A 17,679-nucleotide genomic window follows, 5' to 3' on the forward strand; every position below is an offset into this window, starting at 1 on the left:
CTTTGGTGAGACCACACCTGGAACATTGTATCCAATTCTGGACACCGCAATTGGAGAGAGATATTGACAAGCTGGAATGTGTCCAGAGGAGGGCGATCAAGGGTCTGGAAAACAAGCCCTATGAGGAGTGGCTTAAGGAGCTGGGCATGTTTAGCCTGAAGAAGAGAAGGCTGAGAGGAGATATGATAGCCATGTATAAATATATGTGAGAGGAAGCCACAGGGAGGAGGGAGCAAGCTTGTTTTCTGCTTCCTTGGAGACTAGGATGCGGAACAATGGCTTCAAACTACAAGAGAGGAGATTCCATCTGAACATGAGGAAGAACTTCCTGACTGTGAGAGCTGTTCAGCAGTGGAACTCTCTGCCCTGGAGTGTGGTGGAGGCTCCTTCTTTGGAAGTGTTTAAACAGAGGCTGGATGGCCATCTGTCAAGGATGATTTGAATGCAATATTCTTGCTTCTTGGCAGGTGGTTGGACTGGATGGCCCAAGAGGTCTCTTCCAACTCTTTGATTCTATGATTCTATGATGGTCTCCCTGGGACTTCATTTTGCCAGAGGATGAAAACAGACAAAACACGGGGGTAAACATCCATGTGATGAGGTCCTAAGATCATATAAATGAAATTCCACCAGAAATCTCTGTATACCCAATTATTCTTTTGGAAGTACTTTTCAGGAAACCTAGGCCAGCAAATATACTGTCAGTTTGAAGATCTCAGAGAGCTTAAGATTCCAGACTTGTGTAATGCAACAAACTCAAGGCAAATCACAAATCACCCAAAACTAAGACGCCTTTGATTGCTTTCCTAAAATAGCAGATTCAGATATTCCTTGATAGGGAATAGAAGGAGTAACTGAACTGATCAAATTTCCCCATCAGAAATAAACAGGCTGCTTCCAGTGTGATAGTGCAATGAGGATGTTCAAACCCAGCAATGATTGAGCCAAGCCACAATTTTTGGAACTGGTGCAGCCCCACCTTGCCGAACCTGCTCAATATTTGATGCTTTCTTCTGTCTTCCTGACCAGAGAAGTGCTGATGGTTTTATTCTGAGAAGCAGTGCAGACAGGTAGAGGGCAAGGAGCTTATTAAAAAGGCACAGAGGGAGAAAAGAGGAGAGAGAAAAGAGCAAAGAAAGAGAAAGCCATGCATTAGTGATGGGCCATCCCAAGAGAGGGTTCCAGTTGGGAGGAGAAAGCAACGAGGAACAGCCAGTCATGCATGAGAATGTGATGTGACAGATACAAATGTGTACTACACTATCTGGACGTGTGGAGGAATTAGGAGAGCATACAGGAGGTGTTTGCTCTTACATAGGGGAAGCTGAGCTGGGCACTCAGCATCCGCCCTGTCTGAGCTGATAACGAAAGCCCTATAGAAATGTAAAGCTATCCCAATAACCAGCAGGTTAAACTGGCATTGGATCGGGAGTATGGGGAGAAAAGAGTGGTATTCTTACATTTGTTGAGAATCATCATTTTACCCTGAGTGTATGTCTATATGTGTTGATTAATAATAATAATAATAATGTCGAAGGCTTTCATGGCCGGAATCACTCAGTTCTTGTGGGTTTTTTCGGGCTATATGGCCATGTTCTAGAGGCATTTCTCCTAACGTCAGGAGAAATGCCTCTAGAACATGGCCATATAGCCCGAAAAAACCCGCAAGAACTGAATAATAATAATAATAATAACACTTTATTTATACCCTGCTACCATCTCACCAGGGGACTCGGTGCGGCTTGCATGAGGCCAAGCCCAAAATACAACAATACAAGCAATAACAACAACAATACAAGCAATTTAAAAACAACAGAACAATAAACAATGACATAAGCATTATCAATAGGACAACACACTTTAAAATCTATGGGTGGCCAAGGTAGTCCCCTGACATTAAGTCCAGTCATGTCTGACTCTAGGGTGTGGTGCTCATTTCCATTTCTAAGCAGAAGAGCCAGCGTTGTCCATAGACACCTCCAAGGTCATGTGGCCGGCATGACTGCATGGAGCGCCGTTACCTTCCCGCCGGAGCAGTACCTATTGATCTACTCACATTTGCATATTTTTGAACTGCTAGGTTGGCAGAAGCTAGGGCTGACAGTGGAAGCTCACGCCGCTCCCCAGAATCGAACCTGCGACCTTTCGATCAACAAGCTCAGCAGCTCAGTGCTTTAACCCACTGCGCCACCGGGGGCTCCATGGGTGGCCAAATGTAGTTAAAATTAAAAATAATGCTGGACATGGGCGAAAAAGTAATGGGGCGGTTTGTGGAAACATACAAGCAGACCTAAAACAATATAAAGTGCTTTGGAGGACAAAGTGCTATGGGATCATTATTCTGGGAAGGCACACTGGAACAACCACGTCTTCAAGCTCCTCCTGAAGACTGCCAGAGTTGGGGCATGCCTGATGTCCTTAGGAAGTGAGTTCCAGAATCGAGGGGCCGCCACCGAAAAGGCCCTCTCTCTCGTCCCCAACAATCGCGTTTGCGATGCAGGTGGGAGCGTGAGCAGAGCCTCTCCAGATGATCGAAGAGATCGTGTGGGTTCGTATACAGAGATGCGGTCACGAAGGTAGGCGGGTCCCAAACCGTTCAGGGCTTTGTAGGTGAGAACCTGCACCTTGAATTGGGTCTGGAAAATGAATGACAGCCAGTGGAGCTCCTTAAACAGGAGAGTTGACCGCTCCCTGTAAGGAGCCCTGGTTAACAATCTGATTATCATTATAACTTTTGTCAAGTTGTCATCATTCTTCCCCACTAGTGCTACACTTTTATGGTTGAGCACATGTCAGTTTGGGAGTTAAATTAGACCACCCTAAATAGTGATAGAGGGTTTTATTTTGTGGTTGAGGATTTTTGTAAATTTATAGAGATATAAACATCTATATAAATAAAAATATAACGTTTGTTTGTGGCGTTAACACCACTGGACGAATTGGACGAATTGCCACCATATTTGGCCACAAGACACCTACTAACCCAAGGAGTGACCATCACTCAAAAATTTGATTTTGTCATTTGGGAGTTGTAGTTGCTGGGATTTATAGTTCACCTACAATCAAAGAGCATTCTGAACTCCACCAATGATGGAATTGAACCAAACTTGGGACACAGAACTCCCATGACCAACAGAAAACACTAGAAGGGTTTGGTGAGCAATGACCTTCAGTTTGGGAGTTGTAGTTCCCCTACATCCATAGAGCACTGTGGACTCAAACAATGATGGATCTAGTCCAAACTCAGCACGAATATTCCATATGCCCAAATATGAACACGTTTGGGGGAAATAGACCTTGACATTTGGGAGTTGTAGTCACTGGGATTCACAGTTCACCTACAATCAAAGGGCATTCCGAACATCACCAACAATGGAATTGAACCAAATGTGGCACACAGGACTCCCATGACCAACAGAAAACACTAGAAGGGTTTTGTGGGCACTGACCTTGAATTTGGGAGTTGTAGTTCACCTACATCTAGAGAGCACTGTGGACTCAAACAATGATAGATCTGGACTAAACTTAGCACGAATACATATGCCCAAGTGTGAACACAGATGGAGTTTTGGGGAAATAGACCTTGACATTTGGGAGTTGTAGTTACTGCGATTTATAGTTCACCTACAACCAAAGAGCATTCTAAATCCGACCAATGACAGAATTGGGGCAAACTTCCCACACAGAACCCCCATGACCAACAGAAAATACTTAAGGACATCCAGTCCAACTCTCTTCACCAGGGCAAGAAAACTTAATCAAAGCCCTCCTGAGAAAGAGCCATCTAGCCATAGATATAGATAGATAGATATGATTCACACACAGAGAGAGATAGTATCATAGATTTGAAAGGGACCCCGAAAGAAGGATAATGATATGTTGCATATTCCAGAGTAGGCAAACCAGTCTCCACATCCAACACTGACAAAGAAACAGCAAGAAATACTGTTTACCCACAAGTAAAAAGTCATTATATATATTAGAAACCAACACTTTCTCGTTATTTTCCAGATCACCAGACTGGGCCACAGCAACGCGTAGCAGGGGACAGCTAGTCTATATAGATAAAAATATAATGCTCGCTTGTGGGATTAACATAATTCAAAAACCACTGGACAAACCGCCGCCATATTTGGCCACAAGACACCTACTAACCCAAGGAGTGACCATCACCCAAAAAAAATGATTTTGTCATTTGGGAATTGTAGTTGCTGGGGTTTATATTTCACCTACAATCAAAGAGGGGAATAGAAGGTCATCCAGTCCAACTCCCTTCACCAGGGCAAGAAAACATAATCAAAGCCCTCCTGACAAAGAGCCATCCAGCCATAGATAGAGATAGATAGATAGATAGATAGATAGATAGATAGATAGATATGATTCACACACAGAGAGAGATATAGTATCATAGATTTGAAAGGGAACCTTAAAGAAGGACAATTATATGTTGCATGTTCCAGAGTAGGCAAACCAGACAATCACATTAACACTGACAAAGAAACAGCAAGAAATACTGTTTACCCACAAGCATAAAGATATAACATATATTAGAAACCAACACTTTCTCATTACTTTTTTCCCCAGAGCTGCACATGCACATAATCATCCAGAGCTGCACATAATATGTTTAGTACTTGGTATTATTTCTAGGAGAATTAAGCTGCATTATATGGTAGTATAGATTCAGCCTCAGATGTTCACATCACTTCACTTACAGTGATTTTCTAAAGTAGTCCATATCAGTAAATATCTGATATGAAGGATGTATTTTCATTCACTGCACCAAATTTGGCACAAATACTCCATATGCCCAAATCTGAATACTGGTGGGGTTGGGGGTGATTTTGTCATTTGGGAGTTGTAGTTGCTTGGATTTATTGTTAGCCTACAATCAAAGAGCATTCTAAACTCCACCAACGATGGAATTGAACCAATCTTAGCACACAGAACTCCCATGACCAACAGAAAATACTACAAGGGCATTTGTGGGCACTGACCTTGAATTTTTGGAGTTATAGTTCACCTACATCCCAAGAGCACTTTGACTCAAACAGTGATGGATCTGGACCAAACCTGGCATGAATACTCAATATGCCAAAATGTGAACATTGGTGGATTTTTGGGGAAAATAGACCTTGACATTTGGAAGTTGTCGTTACTGGGATTTATAGTTCATCTACAATCAAAGAGCATTCCAAACCCAACTAATGATAGAATTGGGCTAAACTTCCCACACAGAACCCCAAGACAAACAGAAAATATTGTGTTTTCTGATGGTCTTTGCCGACCCCTCTGACGCCCCCTCGCGACCCCTCCAGGGGTCCCGACCCCCAGGTTGAGAAATACTGCTTTAAACTGAAAGCATCCTTCACTCATTTGTTTACTGCTGTCAAGTAGCATTTACAATGATACTGTCTAAATATGAAAATAAGCAAATCAGGATGGACTGTCTTTACTGCATATTACAATTTCAACTCCGACTGCGGCTGCAGATTTCTTAATTTCACAGTTTTAGGATGATAAAAGTGGTATTTGGGTGAAGTTTTTTAAAAAAATGAGAAAAGTGTGACATCTGTGAAAGTAAGACTTTCTGTGGCATCAGAAACTGGCAATTTAAAGTGAATATTTAAGAAAGGCTATCTCATGGAAATAGCTCATCTAATGACTGCTAGCAATAGGATGTAGAGTCAGCATGATGCAGTGATGAAAAAAGCAGGACTCTGCTATGAGAAAACCTTAGTTCACCTCCTTAGTCACTTGTAAAATATGAGCCCATTCATATTTGATGTTGCATATATACCTGATACTGCATGTATATTAGCATGGACTTACCACATACATTTTTGGTTGTTGTACCTTCAAGTTATTTCTGACTTTTGGTGATCCCAAGGAAACTGCTATCAAGGAATTTTCAGGGACTGGGATTCATCCAAGGTCACTCAGTGGGCTTCCTTGGCAGATCAGAGAATCAAATACTGGTTTCCAGAGTTCTCTGCATCAGAATCATTGACCAAACCATTGCCATCTTGAAATTCATTGGCATCACTACCCACATCCAAAGCACCCTGATCCTGAAACACAATCACAGGCTGAACTCCCAATACCTACATCACTCTATGATCACATTAGTAAATATCACATTAGGAAATACTCCATTTCCGAGACTGTTTGAGGATGAATTCGAACGGGTCCCATCACATAATGTTTGCTCCATCCAGTTGAATGAGGCATTGATCTGTAGTGCCCAGGTATTTTGGTAATGTTGCCGTTTCTTCTTCCTGAGAAGAGTCTTGTATTCCCTTTTTACTTACTTACTTACTTACTTAGGCGATCCCTCGTTGGACGAGTAAGATGGTCTTTCATCATGGGTTTCCCTGTGGGTCCATATGTGGCTGTGGAGCCCTATTCTTGACCTGCATCTTCTTCCGCAGTGAGGGCATTGGTTTCCAGGTGGAAGGCGGTCCCGGTTGGGATTGGCTTGACGCGCCTTCCTCCTGGCACGTTTCTCTCTTTCACCCTCCACTCGTGCCTCCTCGAATTCTGCAGCACTGCTGGTCACAGCTGACCTCCAGCTGGAGCGCTCAAGGGCCAGGGCTTCCCAGTTCTCAGTGTCTATGCCAGAGTTTTTAAGGTTGGCTTTGAGCCCATCTTTAAATCTCTTTTCCTGTCCACCAACGTTCCGTTTTCCGTTCTTAAGTTCAGAGTTTAATTGGAACAGAGACAGCGGTGGGTATCTCGAGTCAGAGTTTCTGTAGCCAATATAGGTGTCTCTTAAGGCTTTTTAAAAATTGTCTGGCATTCTTTGTCAAACCAGATGGGCCTGGTAGGCCTGGTGTCAATGTGTTGGAGGTGGCCAAGCTTAGGGACAAAAAAGTTAGGTCTTCTTGTAGTAAAAAACATTAGCTCGTCATAAGCTCTCAGAGTAGATTCCATCCAGTCAGTATTCTGTAGGAATCCATCTGCAAAGCATCGAATATTTGCAGACACAATTCTAATAATATTATTTTTTGAAATACAATTGATTCTTCCATTGCTGAAGCACTGTTTTTGTGTGTGATGGGAAAATCTGTAAGCATCCCATTAGCAATAATACTTTTTTTAAAGTCATAGAGTGATGTAGGTATTGGGAGTTCAGCCTGTGATTGTGTTTCAGGATCAGGGTGCTTTGGATGTGGGAAGTGATGCCAATGTATTTCAAGATGGCAATGGTTTGGTCAATGATTCTGATGCTGAGAAGGACCAGGAGACTCCTGTGCAAAGTGTAGTTTTCCATGAAAATGTCCCTGAAGAGTATAGGGATGATAGTGTACTCCCTGAATTGCCCCAGAGGGTTCCCAGGATTTGGGGCTTGAAAACAACTGGGCACCTGGCCCAGCTGCGAGACGTAATGAGCAAATAGATAGGCGAGAGGAAAATAGTCAAAACAGACAGGCCGAACAGTGCCTTCAGCGTTCTGCCAGGCTCCAACAGAAAAAGATAAGGGGATCTCAAGTAAAACAAAACCAATTCCTGAGTGCGTGGAATAGCTTAACAGGGGGTTAAAAGTTCCAAGTATGGGAAATATAGTCAGATGAAGCATCATTGAAATCAAGTGCAGTTCTCGTCCTTTGTTTCGTGGAAGCTTTGCTTTGGAAGATTCTTGTCTAAGTATTTCTTGTTCATGGTTTGGATTCTTGGAATGTATGAATGCCTACTCATACCTTGGATTAATGTTTCCTGTTTCCTCAATTATATTAGAGAAGTTTGGACTTTGCTTTTATGGACTTTGCTGAACTTTACCCTGGACTACTTTTGCTCCTGCTTATCTTCAAACCTAATTGGATTTACCTATTTCTTTTAAGTGCTTTTAACTTGCTGCTTTTTAATTATCTTCAATAAAAGGATTGTTTTCTAATCAACGGCATGGTGTTTACAGTCAGAGGGCTTTTCCTGTCTTGGAGTGCAACAGTAGGGGATATTTTGAATGGATTGGAAGGAGTCAGCTTTCCATGGTGTGATGAGTCAAAGCGTAGTATTTTCAAATAATAAGAATCGTAATAATCAGGCGTGATGAGAAGAGTATGCATCCTGTCTCAAAACAGTATGTATCCAGTCCTAAAAAATATGGGATGCGTACTGATATAAATGGATTATATCCCAATGTGATAAGGTCCATAGTCCAAATATTCAAATTACTATGTTATGCCAACTCTCAGAGCATGAATCATCTTTGTGTTGGGAAAAAACCCCACTTCTATTCTGTGTAAGATAAAATAATACAAAAACAAAAAGAGAAAAGAAAAGAATAAATGCTAAAAACCTGAAACAATAATACATATGCTATCCAATCCTGCATGCTGATGTTGGCAATATCAATTGTTTGAAAATGCCTATTGAAGCAAATAGGTTTTTCAGCATACTGTGAAATGAAAAGATTACTGATGCACGGCTTATATCTGACGAGAAGCTGTTCCACAGAGTGAAGGCTCCCATCAGGAGAAGGGAGAGAAGGCTCAGGTAAGCTAAGTCTTTGCAAAATGATAACAAAAAGGCGTAAATCAAGTTAGGGCTTTATACATGAATGGCAACTTCTAAAAACAACATCTTAAAGGAGTGGTTCTCAGCCTTCCTAATGCCGCGACCCCTTAGTACAGGTCCTCATGTTGTGGTGACCCCCCAACCATAACGTTATTTTCATTGCTACTTCATAACTGTAATTTTGCTACGGTTATGAATTGTAATGTAAATATCTGATATGCAGGATGTATTTTCAGTCACTGGACCAAATTTGGCACAAATACCCGATACGCCCAAAATTTGAATACTGCTGGGGTTGGGGGTGATTGATTTTGTCATTTGGTAATGCTGGAGTTGCTGGGATTTATAGTTCACCTTAAATCAAAGAGCCTTCTGAACTCCATCAATGATGGAATTGAATCAAACATGCACACAGAATTCCCATGACCAAGAGAAAATACTGGGAAGGACATTGACCTTGAGTTTTTGGAGTTGTAGTTCACCTACATCCAGAGAACACTGTGGACTCAAGCAATGATGGATCTGGATCAAACTTGGCACAAATACTCAATATGCCCAAATGTGAACACTGGTAGAGTTTGGAGAAAATAGACCTTGACATTTGGGAGTTGTAGTTGTTGGGATTTATAGTTCACCCACAATGAAATAGCATTCTGAACCCCACCAACTATAGAATTGGACCAAACTTTTCACACAGAACCCCCATGATCAACAGAAAATACTATGTTCTTGTGGGTTTTTTCAGGCTCCTAAGGAGAAATGCCTCTAGAACAGGGGTCCTCAAACTATTTCAACAGAGGGCCACATCACAGTCCCTCAAACTGTTGGAGGGCCGCATTATAATTTGAAAAAAACCCATGAATGAATTCCTATGAACACTGCACATATCTTATTTGTAGTGCAAAAACATTTTAAAACAAAACAATAATTAAAATGAAGAACAATTTTAACAAATATAAACTTATTAGTATTTCAGTGGGAAGTGTGGGCCTGCCTTTGGCTGATGAGATAGAGTTGTTGTTGTTGTTGTTGTTGTTGTTGTTGTTGTTGTTGTTATGTGCTTTCAAGCTGTTTCAGACTTAGGTTGATCCTGAGCAAGGACCGGGTAAATGACCTTGGAGGGCCGCATCCGGCCCCCGGACCTTAGTTTGAGGACCCCTACTCTAGAACATGGCCCTATAGCCCAAAAAAACCCACAAGAACCTAGTGATTCCAGCCATGAAAGCCTTCAACAATACAGAAAATACTATGTTTTCTGATGGTATTTGGCGACCCCTCTGACACTCTCTCGCGACCCCCATAGGGTCCCGACCCCCAGGTTGAGAAACACTGTCTTAAAGTAATAGCCAAACACATTAGCAACTAGTTCTGTCCTACAATAGAACTATAACATTGCTGATGGTAAGTCACACCTACTTCTTACTTTCTGATGTAACCTCTTGCATGACCAAATCAACATTATGGGCAGTCTTAACCAGAATGCACTGAAGAAATCCAACCTTAAAGTTATCAAGTTATGCCCTGACATAACTTGCATGCACTTGGGTTTTCAGTGATATTAATGGATCTAGGAATACTTCCATGCTCTCTGCCTGCTCTTTCAGCAAGAGTGCATCACAATCCTGGATATGGAAGTCGCCCCTATCTCAGGAAATATTCACCCTCCATCATATTGGGATTCAGCTTCAATTTATTGACTGTCATCAAGCTTACTCTTGCATACGGGCAATGGTTTAGGTTTTACATGGGCAAGCTTGATTCATAAACAGAACCAATTGTCATCAGTATACTGACATTATGTTCCAGTATTATTCCCAGTAATTTCTCACAATATATTAAATGTTCATATTTATTGTAAACATTGCTTACATGGGTTGGACTTTTGAAAAGTGAAAGGGGAGGGGAGATGTACACCACTTGCCTACCTTGTCAAAAGGTTGGTAGGTAACTTGTCATCTATAACGCACAGGCACCTCCTAAAATATGAACGCGTATTCACCAATAATATAAAGTCATCAAAAGGAAGAGGGAGTATGGTTGTTGAAACAGCTGTATATTTACATTTCTCTTTATTTTATTTGTTGGAATATATCCCACTGATTATACCAATATCAGGGGAGATTAGAGCAGAGAAGGGGAAAGACACTTAGTCTTTTAAAAGGTAGGAACTGGGAAACACTAGAACTGAGAGACTAAAAATATTTCTTCAAATGAATTCCACTGCCACCATTCCAGTACTGATCAGGCTGAGGTAATATTGTGAGTTTGTTCTGTAACATACACTGTGCCACTATAGTTTCTTAGTGGCTGCTGTGAAGCTGACTTTAGAAATATTTTAACTACAAAGGTACACACACTGAGGCTGGTATAAGTTAATAAAAGAACAAGAATGTTTATTGAACAAGCGTGAAATAATTCAGGTACAAATGCTTAATGGTTTCAGAAGATACTGGCAATAAAAGCTTGTGGTTGCGTTAGAGAAAAATCTTAAACTCTTCTGGGTTACAAGTCTTCAAAGTTCCACCACAGAAAATTACTTCAGGAGATTAATCTCTGAAAGTAACTCCCAAAAATGCCTCTTAGGAATCTAGCCAAAAATAACCTGAACTAGACTTCCCTAGGAATTGAACAGTCCACAAACTGGGCCCTGCTCCAGTATTCTAGCTATTTACTAAGAGCTACTCTGAATACCTCATAAAAGACTAACCCAATCTTCTTCTCTAAACCCAAACTCGCTCTGAACTAACACCAAGTCGCCAACTGTTCTCTAACCATTCCAAGCCCTAACTGACTAACTGGGACTTCAAGCCTCTGTTTTAAAAGGACACTTTCCCCCCTCTAAACCACTTAGGCTCCACCCCCATCTTTCTAGCCAATCCTAACCTCCTTATTTTCCCTCTAAGACTTGAACACACCTCCTCAAGGAAAACCTAACTAAAATGGCTTCCTCTCAGCTCCCTTTTCTAAAATGGACGCCATGGTTTCACCAGGCCCACTCCCTTAAACTTCAGCCAGCCAGCTAAGGTAAAGGATTCATTACATCATCCCATGAAGCTGTGGCCTTCCTTCATAAGAGGTTTATGGATGTTGTAAAATTATCCATCCACCTTCCCTGGAGGGCATACTGAGCATGGTACTACATTCTTGTATCCACTTCTTCTAACTTTAGATGTAAGAGAAAACAACCCAAGATGTGTTGATGGAAATGAGACAAATGAAGTGGTAGTTTGTAAATTAGGGCATGCGGTACAAGATTCATGCATATTGTAACAACACCACCAGTTGTAGGGACATCATTGATTTCTCAGGGTCTCCTATAATTTGTAATGGATTTACCAAATCGATAACACCGCCACTAGCCTGCAATATTTTTTTTTCTTCCTTCAATGTGTAGCGTGGATTGACTTGAAAGTATATGAAACAGTGGCTTGGATTTAAGAGAAACTGTAATAAGTTTATTGAAGTATAGAAGAAGCTTAATGGTTTCGATGTTTCTTAACTCTTAGAGATACATTCCTTTAGTGGTTACATTTATAATCTTTCATAAACCAACTCTTAAGAGGGCTGTCCTTTCCACTAGACAGGTTTTAAACATTTCCTTCAAAATGTGTTTCTTTCCTTAACAGATCATTCCAGGTACTATCTTACTCTTTCCCTCTGTTATCTCTGTTGCAGTAAAGATTCTTACTGGGGTTCTCTCCCCCCCTCCCCTTTTACTCATACATTAACTACTCATACATCTAAATAAGTCAACTTGACCTATCTAAACCACACAGGCTAAAAGCCTAAACCTTCCTGATTCTCAACACAGTAGAACCAGCTTTCCCTGTGGTTCTCAGACCACAGACTGCCTATTCAAAATGTCTGTCCCTGCCAAGTGGCAGTTGGCTCCTCCCCTTTTCACCATGGCAACCTAGCTCAGAGTGAGCTGAGCCGGCTACCATCCCCCCAGTTATGCTATTTTAAATACTTTAAACACATATCTACAATTATACATGACTACAGGTTAAAATTCACACTTCACGCACATATCTACAGCAGAAGCTGGCTATTATAGTCCCTCATAAAGGGAGCTGCTGACCAGACACTTAACCAGGAATGACCATTTTTCCTCAGTGGGTATACCATACCCAAGAAGACAAGTCATAATATCCCGTGCCTTTTGTATGCCACAATCACATAAGCTCCTTTGATGAGCCACAATCTAAATGTTTAAAGAAAACTGAGATTTTCTTTTAATAAGCATCTTTAAAATTGACATTATAGTTAGTTTATTCATTCTGCATTTTGCAGATAGCAACTCCCACAAGATTAAGAAACATTATTTGCCACTTATGGAAAGGGAAACCACTAAAAATACACTACACAGAGAGAAATGGTAGGCACTTGAGTCCAAACTTTCATTCAGATATCTTCAAATGTTTTTACAAACTTTTTAATTAAGGTTCACAGCTCCTTTGGGCAAGAGGTATTATTAGCTGTTATTAACAGATGGAACAGAAAACCGAAAAAGGAATGGGGGGAAAAAGAGTTGAGAAATAGACTGAATGGAAACTTTACAGCATGAAGAAAGAAGAGAGGTGTTGAAAAAAAAGATAACCAAACCCAAGAGGATGATCAGTCTGTTGACCATCTGGAGAAATGAAGCAGGATGGCAAAAGGATTTGACATCGCATACTTCCAGTATGGGGTTCAACTTTTTTTAAATGAACTTGAATAAAACCTCTCCGTGTAATATGTTCTGATGGCACGCACTACTTCTCCCACCTCCTATACTACCAGATGTCCATCTTTGGGTATAAGACTGGGACACAGTAAACACATATGAAGTCTAACATATGTTACAAGCTGCCTTGCAGATTCCTAAAGTTCATATGAGATCCATTCTGTTGGGCAAGGCCATATGGGTATATTCTATGCAAATATTACACAAAAGGATGGATATACCCTTCATATTTTCAATGGGAAGATGAAAGAACATCTTGCATGCTGAAAAGATAATTGAGATGTGACTAGTGGCACCATTTTAAATGCTCGATCTTTGAAAGACTCGTGATGCTATCCTATAACTTTAAGACCTCTTAAATTGTTTTCAGTGGGTTTTTACCACTAAAAATAAATCTAAATTTGACTAGAAAATTTATGCGTAAGTTTTCAAAATAATCAACAAGCTTCTCTGTGTTATTGGAAACAGGTTGCCTCTTTTGGAAACCGCTTTGAGTCACCTAAGGGCTGAGAAAAGCGGTATAGAAATAAAGTAAGTAAGTAAATAAATAATTTTGTTCTGCCTTGCAAAGGACAAAATCATTGCCGGAGCTTAAAAACACATTTATTAATAATTTGTGATATTTCAAATCTATATAAATAAAAATGTAATGTTCGTTTGTGGTATTCACAGAACTCAAAAACCACTGGGGCAATTGGCACCAAATTTGGACATGATACACCTAACAACCCAATGTATGTTCTCCACTCAAAAAACCCATGAAAACAAAAAGCAGAAAGGACTTCTGAACTGCATGCCCACAAAGGAGAAACTACATGTCTACAAAGAGACCCATGGCCACGCCCCCTCCTCCTCGCGGGAAAACAGCCGGCCATTAAAGCATGAAGAGCCAGGCATGCGTGCATGCCCCACCCCACATACACACACACACAAGCGAGAGTGGGCACCATGGGAGTGAGGAAGAAGAGGAGGAGGATGGTGGATAGGCTCCTCAAGTCCCTGCCTCGCCAGCAGAAGCAGCAGCCTTTTTCCTCTTGGCTGTCCCCCCTCCCTTTCATCACCTCCTCTTCCTCCAAGATGCCCCAGTAGAAGCAGCAGGCAGGAGGGAGGGAGGAGGGGAGAGAGACTGTTCACTTCTTCGCCAACTCTTTCTTGCCTCCCTCCGTAATCTGCTCGGCTGTCTCCAGCAACACGAGCACACATTTAACTCCCTCCCTCCCTCTCTCTACCTCCTATTAACATCCAGACCAGGAGGTAGCTGCCTCTACCACACTCCACTCCATCTCTCCCTCACTCCCTTCCCTTCTTTCCTCCCTTTCTTTCCTTTTCTTCCTTCCTCTTCCTCTTCCTTTCCTTCCCCTCTCCTTCCTTCCTGTCCCTCGCTCCTTCCTTCCCTTCGTTCCCTCCTCCCTTCCCTCCCTTACTTTTTCCTTCCATCTTCCTTAGATATAAATACAATATTTTATATATTGTTATATAGATTACTATATAATATGTTATTATTATATATTACTACATAATACAAATTAAATATACTTACACAATAGAGTTGGAAGGAACAGTCAAGAAGTAACAAGAGAAGGAGGAAAAGAGGAAAGGAATGAAGGCGGGAAAGGGGGAAAGAGAGAAGGAGGGAGGGAAAGAAGGAAGGAAAGAAAGAAAGAAATAGAAGCAAGAAAGAAGAGAAGGAAATAAAAAAGTGAAAGGAAAAATACAGGGAAGGAAGGATGTAACCAAAGAGCAAAGAAAGGGAGGAAAGAAACAGGCAGAGATGGAAGAAAGAAGAAGATAAATAGGAAGGGAAAGAAAAAGAGGAAAGGAAGGAGAGAAAGAGGGAGGGAATGTTGGCCACAGCAACGCGTGGCGGGTACAGCTAGTATAAAGATAAAAATTAAATTCTCAGGACTATAAAGACTTTAACCCAAATAATAACAAAATGAAAAATATGGGGAAGCTAGTTCACATTGTAATGCCGAAATAAGGACTAAACGCTGGTGGATATTAAATTTCTATTAACCCCTTCCAGTTGCAAAAACTCGAAAGATAGCACAACTACACATTTCTCAAATGTTATTAGAATTTAAGAAAGAGATTTCTCAAACTAAAATCAGAATTAAGCAGGAATGTAGAGATATAATAACAAAATCCAAAGAAATCTAAACAGTCAGAAAACATTTTTTAAAGGAACAAGAGAAAGAAAGCTATATTACAACACATACAACAATAAAAATAGCAAAGGAATGGGAACGAGGAAAAAACCAACCCGATTTCCATAAACAGACTAGTACAGAGATATGATTGAAGCAAGGATGTGGATACAAAGTTATCTTCAGACTGAAGAAAAACAAAACACAGAACCAAAGGGGAAAAGGCATTCAAGCCTTTAAATTCTACTCAAACAGACAAGAGACCATTTTGATGGGAGAAACATGTTAAAATCGAATAGACAATTTGCTATTTGAGGGATGTCCTGCTGTACAAGAGAAACCCTGAGAATAAACAAACAGAGAACTCTGGAAGAATTAAAATAAAATAAAGACCTTTTTATGTAGGAGGACTTTGGCCACATCATGAGAAGAAAGGAAAGCTTAGAGAAAACTATTATGCTGGGGAAAATGGAAGGAAAAAGGAAGAGGGGCCTACCAAGGGCAAGATGGATGGATGGTATCCTTGAAGTGACTGGATTGACCTTGAAGGAGCTGGGGGTGGTGACGACCGACAGGGAGCTCTGGCGTGGACTGGTCCATGAAGTCACGAAGAGTCGGAAATGACTGAACGAATGAACAACAACATGTAGGAGGACAGATTTGTGAAAGAATAACAGAATTTTAGAAAGAAAAATGTTGAAATACAGGGAAATCAATAAAATATTAATATTAATATTATTAATAAAATATTAAATTACAAAAAAGCAAATTTTAGTCAAAATGTTCAAATTGTTTGTATTAATATTACTTGTGGGTATGTATCAATCATAAATATATTTGTCTATATTTTGCAGAAGATGATGCAACTTGTAGAAATATATTTTGATATTTTGATAGGTGTCTCAGCTTGAGGGGGAGAAGTCAATTCTGTTTTTTTTAAAGTTTGTATGTATTTTCTTATTTTTTTTAAAAGGGAGGAACACAGGGTGGGGAAAAGCTATAGAGAAGGGGGATTTGGGGTTTTTCTATTGTTTATTTTGTTTGTTTTATTCTAGGATCTGTGTTTTTTGTTTTTAATTGGGGAATTAAGTTGTATTTTTTGAAAATTTAATAAAAACTAGCCATCTCCTGCCACGCGTTGCTGTGGCCTAGCCTGGTGATCTGGAAAAAAAGGTAATGAGAAAGTGTTGATTTCTAATATATGTGATGTCTTTCTGCTTGTGGGTAAACAGTATTTCTTGCTGTTTCTTTGTCAGTGTTGTTGTGGAGATTGTCTGGTTTGCTTACTCTGGAACATGCGACATATAATTGTCCTTCTTTAGGGGTCCCTTTCAAATCTATGATACTATATCTGTGTGTGTGTGTGAATCATATCCATCTATCTATCTATCTCTATGGCTGGATGGCTCTTTGTCATGAGGACTTTGATTACGTTTTCTTGCCCTGATGAAGGGAGCTGGACTGGATGGCTTTAAGTATTTTCTGTTGGTCATGGAGGTTCTATGTGGGAAGATTTCCCCAATTCTGTCATTTGTGGGGTTCAGAATGCTCTTTGATTGTAGGTGAACTGTGAATCCCAGTGACTACAACTCCCAAATGTCAAGGTCTATTTCCCCCAAACTCCATCTGTGTTCATATTTGGGCGCATTGAGTGCTTGTGCCAAGCTTGGTTCAGATCCATCCTTGTTTGAGTCCACAGTGCTCTCTGGATGTAGGTGAACTACAACTCCCAAACTCAAGGTCAATGCCCACCAAACCCTTCAAATATTTTCTGTTGGTCAGGAGAGTTCTGTGTGCCAAGTTTCGCACAATTCCATCATTGGTGGAGTTCAGAATGCTCTTTGATTGTAGGTGAACTATAAATCCCAGCAACTACAACTCCCAAATGGCAAAATTATAATTTTTGAGTGATGATCACTTCTTGTGTTGTGAGATGTTTTGTTGCCAAATTTGGTGTGAGTTCGTTCATTAGTTCTTTTGTTTTTAAGGAACTCATTATGCACAGAGCATTTTGATAGATAGATAGATAGATAGATAGATAGATAGATGGATGAAGTGGAAAGAAAATGACAGTATGTGAAAAATAATATGCACGCCCTTTTATCTCAATATTTATGACTGCGTTATCTCCCTACACAAAGAAGTAGCTACAAACAGGGGACTGTTTACAGAATAGCATTCATGTGGGGAGTTCTTGGCAGAAGAATATATTAAAATATTTATACTTTGCCCTGTATCAAAGATCTCAGATAGCATTAAAAGAAGTTAAAACAATTGAGTGTCCATTGC

At 40.5% G+C, this 17,679-nt stretch overlaps 1 protein-coding gene across 1 annotated transcript in view; it reads right to left on the reverse strand.

Annotated features, from left to right (window-relative positions):
* LOC132772756 (protein FAM163A-like) overlaps window positions 1-17,679 on the reverse strand; it is a 158,929-nt gene that overhangs the window by 87,593 nt on the left and 53,657 nt on the right. The gene's annotated exons all lie outside the window — the stretch shown is intronic.

Source organism: Anolis sagrei, chromosome 4 (assembly GCF_037176765.1).
Source record: "Anolis sagrei isolate rAnoSag1 chromosome 4, rAnoSag1.mat, whole genome shotgun sequence".
NCBI classification, from domain to species: domain Eukaryota; kingdom Metazoa; phylum Chordata; class Lepidosauria; order Squamata; family Dactyloidae; genus Anolis; species Anolis sagrei.